Genomic DNA, 8,312 nt, shown 5'->3' with positions numbered 1-8,312 from the left:
TGCCAGGGCCTCACCTAGCAACACGGGTGCCCCTTCTGGTGACAGCGTGACGACTATGTAAACTGAGTCACTGCCCCCCCCTTCTCCACCTCTCCCTTCCCTATTTCCCCTGCCCCGGTTTTCGGATTAAAAAGACAAAACAAACGGGAAGATGGAGCTTCTACGACTCCTAAGATAAATTTGACATCAATATATAGTTATTTCATCATTTTAATAGTATACTTATTAACCACGTGTTTTCTCTTGCAGTTCAGTCCTGAGGCCTTTTGAGCACCAGCGTTCAGAACTGGGAGTTTTCTAATATAGCAGATTCTACTTTTGTTCACTATAACGCGGTCAGGTACACAGAATAACCGTTGGAAAATAAGATGGGACTCGTCCCCCTTGACCCAAGTAAGGCCTTAATAATAAGGAGAATATTTTCCCTGGTGCTTAAAACACAGAAACAAAGCATTAATCACATAACAAAAGCATGTGCTTTCCTTACATACGACACCAAAAACTGGTCAGATTTTGTTTAGCCACACACAAAGACGGACACTAGTCTGTCTCCTGTTTTCATGAAATGTTTCTTTGTTACAGGTCCCTTCAATTCTATAGCAAATACTTACTGAGCACCCACCATGTGAGTGCTGTTTTAGGTGTCTGATGTCACAATAAAAGTCCCTGCTGTTACAGGGAATAGGGATGTCAGAATAAGCCTAATAGAACTTAGTGATTGTGAGCGCTGAGGTAAGCATAAACAAGTGAGAGCTCACAGTTTTGGAGAACGTGGCAGAGTAACACAACTCGTGAGAAGCTGATGTTGGAATTAACTTGTCAGGCAGCTATCTGGAGTGAGACTTCCCCGGAGAACAGCAAATGCAAAGTTTTTGCACGTGGTCACGTTTCTGGCCCACTGTAGGAACAGTAAGAGGGCCCATGTAGCTGGGGCAGAGAAGAGCAGAGGGAAATGAAATCCCCCAGTAAGCGGCCAGGCCCCTAGGCCTCTGGAGTAGAGGAGGGACGCGTTTAATATTTTAGTGCAATCATCTGGATGCTCTGTCGAGTAGACAGAATGGAAATGGGGTTTCAAAAGCAAGGAGGAGAATCCAAACGATTGCTAACGTGCATCTGGATTAAAGCAACAGCAGTAACAGTATTTACTAGAATACTGAACAGTATTTTGTCTAGAATACGTCTTGGAGACAAAACAGGCTTTCCTGACACGTTGATTATGGAATAAGAGTAGGGAATAAAGGGGTTCTCCTCGTGTAAACCTTAGTGAGTCAAATGGAGTTGAGTGGAGCAGACTGTTCTCTGAGAGCAAGGAATGCAGGTGGGTGTTCCTATGCGGCAGGTAAGTGCCAGAACTGAAGTGTTGGTAGAGGAGAGACCCTGATGAGCCTTAAGGCGAGGGTTTAGTTACCCGAAGGACTGGAGGATGGGAGGCAAAGGAGGAAAGGTTGCCATAGAATTCCCAAGGCTGACCTCAGAAGAGAGTAAAACTGTGTTGTTGGGATCTTGTTAACAAAGAGAGTTCTTTATACTCAGGGCTTTCCAGAGAATGTAATAAAGGATGCTTTCTCCATTTATGAAGGGAGGAATTGTAGGGTATGGTAGCTGGATGGGAATTCTGAAATCAGCTATGTTAATCTCATGAAAAAATAATGTGTGATGTCTTTGATTTCCTGCCTGTTTGGCGGCAGAACTTCATTGGTCACTTTTCCCGTACTGTGACCAAATGCCTGCCAGAAACAATGTAAAGGAGACTGATTGGAGCTTATGGTTTTAAAAGGTTTAGACCATGGTTACTTGGCTTCGTGTTTCTGGGCCAGTTGGGGATGTCCTTACTCATTGCATGACCAGAGGCAGGGAAACTGGAAGGCATACTTACATACTTAAGACAACTTCCATGAGTCTGCACCACTATGGCCTAGTTCTTTAAGTTTGGTGAGTGCTGAGTTTCTAGACCCTTCCAAAATTGCTCCACTACCTGGAGACAAAGGCTAAAGCCTGGTGCAGTGAGCAAACCTGTAAGCAATCTCAATACTTAAGGGGTTGGCAGGAGGAACAAGATTTCAAAGTCAGCCTCTGAAGCACAGATCCAAGTCAGCTAATGAGAGCCTATCTCAACAAATCAAAACAACAAAACAAAAAAGCAGTGAACCTGGGGAGAACATTTCCTGTTTAACCATAACAAACATCAGAACTGGAGTTTTATACTCTCATCTTGGGCCGTTTTCCTGCTATAGTACATTGAAAACCCCACCAACTTGAGTCCAGATGATTCCTTACACAGTTGTTTTGAGCCATCCACATTCCCTACAAAGCATTCTCTTTTCCAAAGCCATTCAGCTCTTTGAATTATGGCAGAGAGAAAGCCTCAGTTTGGTGCTTTCTGTGAGACCTGTAATTTGTCTCTTTACCAAGGAGGGTGCGTTCCAGAATCAACAGTCTATAGGTAGCAGCAGCCGTGCATAGTAAACAGATGAGTTTTGAACCCAGATCCTGAAATCCACAGGCTTCGAATTCACATCTGTGTTATAAAAATACCTGGATCCCTGGGAATGCTGTTGAGGCAACTAGGATTGGTAGTTCCAGTTCTTCAGACATAGCTGCTGATAACACTAGTACTGTGTTCCCTAACAGAGGTATTTTCCCATTGAAATTGCATTCTCAGTAGAAAAATGGCAGTTGGGGAACTGTATCTTATTAGCAGCCATTTGGTTTAGGACTAAAATTTTAGATTAGAAAATGAAACAATTTAACTATTTGATTTTTAAAAGCTTGTAATGTTTTAGCTTAACATTTTGTGCCACATATGAAAAGGCAAAAATATATATTCTATAGGATAATAGGTATATAGATTGGTCTTTTGCAAAGTTTTTACTGTTTTCATAAAGATTCACTAAAGTATTAAATGTGAATGTTCTAGAAAATCAAACTTACAACTTATTGCTCCCAAGGGCTCAAATTCTTTGTGCTATTTGTATTTCCTTCTACAAGAGGTAAATAAAAATGAAATGGGTGAGAAAAAAGATAACTCCATGATAAAGAGCATTTGTTGCTCTGAAGAGGCCCTAGGTTCAATTCCCGGGTAACTACAGTTCCAAAGAGATTGGATGCTCTCTTCTGTCCTTCCTGAGCACTGCACACATGTGGTGCAGACACATGCAGGGGAAATACCCATGTACATAATAAATACAGAATACAACTATTAAAAAACATACAAGCAACAAAATAACTCAGATGTATAAATCTCAATGCAGCAATATAAGAAACATAAAAAAGCAACATAACTATTCCAGAAATTATTAATTGCACATTAATGGTCTCCAGTGAAAGTAGATAAAAATCTCAGGTCATGAGCTTCACTAGCCAGCCAGCAGGCAAGCTTTGCAGGTAAGCTGCTCAACCCCACCCCTACCCCCCATCGATTGGACCCTGTAATCTACAAGTCCCACTCTGCTCCCAAATCCATCCATTCCCTGTGACTTCAGAGGATCTCTGGTGCACAGACTGTGACTGGACAGAGCAGACCAAGAGGTGAGTGAACAACTCCCCAGCTGAACAGTCCAGTCTAGGCCCCAGAAAACCTGGGGGAACCCCAGTCCCTCCCCCTACCTGCCTCAGCTTCACTAGCCCGCCAGCAGGTTAGCCACCTACAGGCAGCCTGCTCCAGACTCCCCCCACCCCCGCATTGATCAGACCCTGTAATCTACAATCCCCACTCTGCTCCCAAGCCCACCTATCCCCAGAGATCTCAGCAGCTTCCTGAGACACAGACAGCGACTGCATAGAGCAGACCAAGAGTGGCTCCCTAAGACATAGACACTGACTGCAAGGATTGGACCAAGAGGCAATGACAAGACACTGCCTGCACCAATTGGAGGAAGAGATGGATTGGTTCCAGTTCAGGAATACATTCAACAGCCTAAAAAGCAACATGACAACACCACCAGAACCCAGTGGTCACACAACAGGAAGACCTGAGCATCCTAACCCAGAAGAAGCAGAAGAAAATGACCTTAAATATAACTATATAAAGATGACAGAGACCCTTAAAGAGGAAATTAAAAACTCCATTTAAAAAATGGAAAAAAAGACAAATTGAAAGAAATCAATAAATCTCTTAAGAAAACCAAGAAAAAAAAACAACAGATAAAGCAAACAGGTCAAACAGTTCAAGACTTGAAAACTGAAATAGAACCAATAAAGAAAACACAAGCCAAAGGAATTCTGAAAATAGAAAATCTGGGTAAATAAACAGGAACTACAGATGCAAGCATAACCAACAGAATACGAAAGATGGAAGTGAGAATCTCACAAGCATTGAAGATACGATAGAAGAAATAGATTCATTGATCAAAGAAAATGTTAAATCCAACAAATTCTTAACACAATACACCCAGAAAATCTGGGACACCATGAAAAGATCAAACCTAAGAATATTAGGGATAGAAGGAGAAGAACTCCAGCTCAAAGGCACAGAAAATATATTCAACAAAATCATGGAAGAAAACTTTCCCAACCTAAAGAAGGATATCCCTATGAAGATACAAGCAGCTTACAGAACACCAAATACACTGGACCAAAGGGGAAAAAAGTTCCCTCACCATATAATAATCAAAACACTAAACATACAGGGTAAAGAAAGAATATTAAGAGGTGCAAAGGAAAAAGGCCAAGTAATATATAAAGGCAGACCTATCAGAATTACACCTGACTTCTCAATGGAAACCCTGAAAGCAAGAAGGTACTGGACAGATGAGCTGAATACACTAAGAAACCATGGATATAAGCCCAGACTATTATTTCTGGCAAGGCTTTCAATAACCATAGATGAAGAAAATAAGATGTCCCATGACAAAACTAGATTTAAACAATACCTATGCACAAACCAAGTCATATAGAAAGTACTAGAAGGAAGCACTCCAACCCAAGGAAATTAGCTGCGTCCACAAAAATACAGGCAACAGATAACTTGACACCAGCAAACCTCAGAGAAAGGAAACACACAAACACTACCATCAAAAAATAACAGGAATTAACAATCACTGGTCAATCACATCTCTTAATATCAATGGACTTAGTTCACCTATAAAAAGACACAGGGTAACAAGAATGTTTACGAAAACAGGATCCATCTCTCTACTCAGTACAAGCAACACACCTCAAGCTCAAAGACAGATATTATCTCAGAGTAAAGGGTTTGGAAAAGATTTACCAATCAAATGGACCTAAGAAACAAGCAGGTGTAGTTATCCTAATATCTAACAGAATATTAAACTAAAATCAACCAGAAGAGATGAAGAAGAACACTTCATACTTGTTATAGGAAAAAAACATCAAAGATGAAATTTCAATTCTGAACATGCCCCAAATACAAGAGCACCCACATTTGTAAAAGAAACATTACTCAAGCATTAATCACACATCAAACCCCACACACTAATAGTAGGATTCTTCAACACCCTACTCTCACCAATGGACAGGTCACCCAGACAGAAACCTACAGAGAAATAAGAGAACTAGCAGATAGCATGACTCAAATGGACTTGACAGACATTCATAGAGCAATTCACCCAAATACAGAAGAATGTATCTTCTCAGCACCTTGTGGAACATTCTCTAAAATTGACCACATACTTGGTACCAAAGCAAACCCCAACAGATATTAAAAAAAAAATGTTGGAATAACCCTCTGTATCTTATTGGATCACCATGGTTTTAAGTCAGAATTCAACGCTAATTGCAAAAAGCCTACAAACTTACGGAAATTGAACAGTGTTTAATTCAATCACACCTGGGTTAAGGAAGAAATAAAAAAATTAAAGACTTCCTTGAAATCAATGAACCAAACTTATGGTACGCTATAAAAGCAGTGCTAAGATGAAAGTGTCTATATAAAGACAGTGGAGAAATCTCACACTAACGACTTAACAGCACACCTGAAAGCTCTAGAACAAAAAGAAGCAGACTCACCCAGTAGGAGTAGATGATAGGAAATGATCAAATTCAGGGCTAAAGTTAATAAAATAGAAACAAAAAAAAAACAATACAAAGAATCAACGAAAGAGCTGATTTTTTTTGAGAAAAACAACAAAATAGACAAACCCTTATCCAAACTAATCAAAAGGCAGAGAGAGAATATCTAAACAAAATCATAAATAAAAAGAGGGACATGACAGACACTGAGGAAATCCAGAGAATCATTAGGTCATTCTTCGAAAACCTGTATTCCACAAAATTGGAAAATCTAAAAAAAAAATGGACAATTTTCTGGATAGGTACCACATATCAAAATCAAGACCAGACAAACAATTTAAAAAGACCCATAACTCCTAAGAAAATAGAAGCAATCATCAAAAGTCTCCCAACCAAAAGAAAAAAGAAAAGAAAAAAAAAGCCCAGAGTCAGATGATTTCAACACACAATTCTACCAGAACTTCAAAGAAGAGCTAATACTTATACTCCTCAATTGTTCCACACAATAGAAACAGAAGGAACATTGACAAATACTTTTTTTGTGAGGCTACAGTTAACCTGATACCCAAATCACACAAAGACTCAACCAAGAAAGAGAATTACAGCTCAATCTCCCTCATAAACATTGACACGAAAATACTCAATACTGGCAAAACGAATTCAAGAACACATTAAAAAAAATCATCCACCTTGATCAAGTTGGCTTCATCCCAGAAATGCAAAGATAGTTCAACATATAAAAATCTATGAAGGTAATTCACCATAAAAATAAACTGAAAGAAAAATAGCATAAGACCATCTCATTAGATTCTAGAAAAGCATCCAACAAAATCAAACAACACTCTTTCACGATAAAGGTTTTGGAGAGATCAAGGATACAAGGAATGTATATAAACATAATAAAAGCAATATACAGCAAGCCAACAGTCAGCATTAAATTAAATGGAGAGAAACTCAAAGCATGTCCACTAAAATCAGAAGCAAGACAGCACTGTCCATTCTTTCCATATCTATTCAACATAGTACTCAAAGTTCTAGACAACAAAAGAAGACCAAGGGGATACAAATTAAAAGAAATCAAACTTTTGCTATTTGCAGATGTTATGATAGTATACATAAGTGACCCCCAAAAAAATCTATGAGGGAATTCCTACAGCTGATAAACACAATAATGTGGCAGGATATAAGATCAACTCAAAATCAATAATGCTCCAATATACAAATGATAAAGGGACTGAAAAAGGAATCAGAGAAACATCACCCTGTACAATAGCCACAAATAACCTAAAATATCTTGGATAACTCTAACCAAACAAGTGAAAGACCTGTATGAGAAGAACTTTAAGTATTTGAAGAAAGAAATTGACTAACATATCAGATAATAGAAAGATCTTCCATGTTCTTGGATAAGTAGGATCAACATAATAAAAAAAAATGGCACTCCTACCAGAAGCAATCTACAGATTCAATGCAATCCCCATCAAAATCCCAACACAATTCTTCACAGACCTTGAAAGAACAATACTCAACTTCATATGGAAAAAAAAAAAAACAGGATAGCCAAAACAGTCTTGTACAATAAAGGAGCTTCTGAGGCATCACCATCCCTGACATCAAGCTCTTTTGTAGAGCTGCAGTAATTTAAACACCTTTGTATTGGCATAAAAACAGACAGGTAAACCAATGGAATTGAATCAAAGACCCTAATATTAAGCCGCACAGCTATGAACATGTGATTTTTGACAAAGAAGCTAAAATTATACATCTTCAACAAATGGTGATGGCATAACTGGATGTCAACATGTAGAAGAATGCAAATAGGTCCATATATATATATATATATATATATATATATATATCCATGCACAAAACTCAAGTCCAAGTAGAGTTAATCAATCTTGAAAATGTTTTAAAGAACCAACTCTTTGATTAACTCTATATATAGTTCTTTTAGTGTCTATTTCACTAATCTCTGCCACAATCTTTGTTATTTACTGCCATATCTTTAGGTTCAAACTTCAAACTTTTTTGCTTTATAGAGCTTGAGATACATCATTAGGTTATTTATTTAAAATCTAACTTAAAAATTATCTATTATTTTGTGTGAATGAGTATGCGTGTGCCATGGCATAAATGCGGATTGATTAACTTCTAGGCAAATGAACTGAAGGAGAAAAAAGACTTAATAAAATTAGAAATGAAAAGTTATTCAGGCAAGTTTTGATGAAATCCAGAAGAACATAAGAAATACCTTGAAAACCTATTTTAACAAGTTGGAAAATCTCAGAGATGTTGAAAAATTTTTAAATATATGAGATGTAATAGATCTAGAGAAAACAGAA

The sequence above is a fragment of the Myodes glareolus genome, chromosome 11 (assembly GCF_982192425.1).
Source record: "Myodes glareolus chromosome 11, mMyoGla1.1, whole genome shotgun sequence".
NCBI classification, from domain to species: Eukaryota; Metazoa; Chordata; class Mammalia; order Rodentia; family Cricetidae; genus Myodes; species Myodes glareolus.
The sequence above is the reverse complement of the archived record's forward strand: the minus strand, read 5'-3'. Positions refer to the sequence as shown.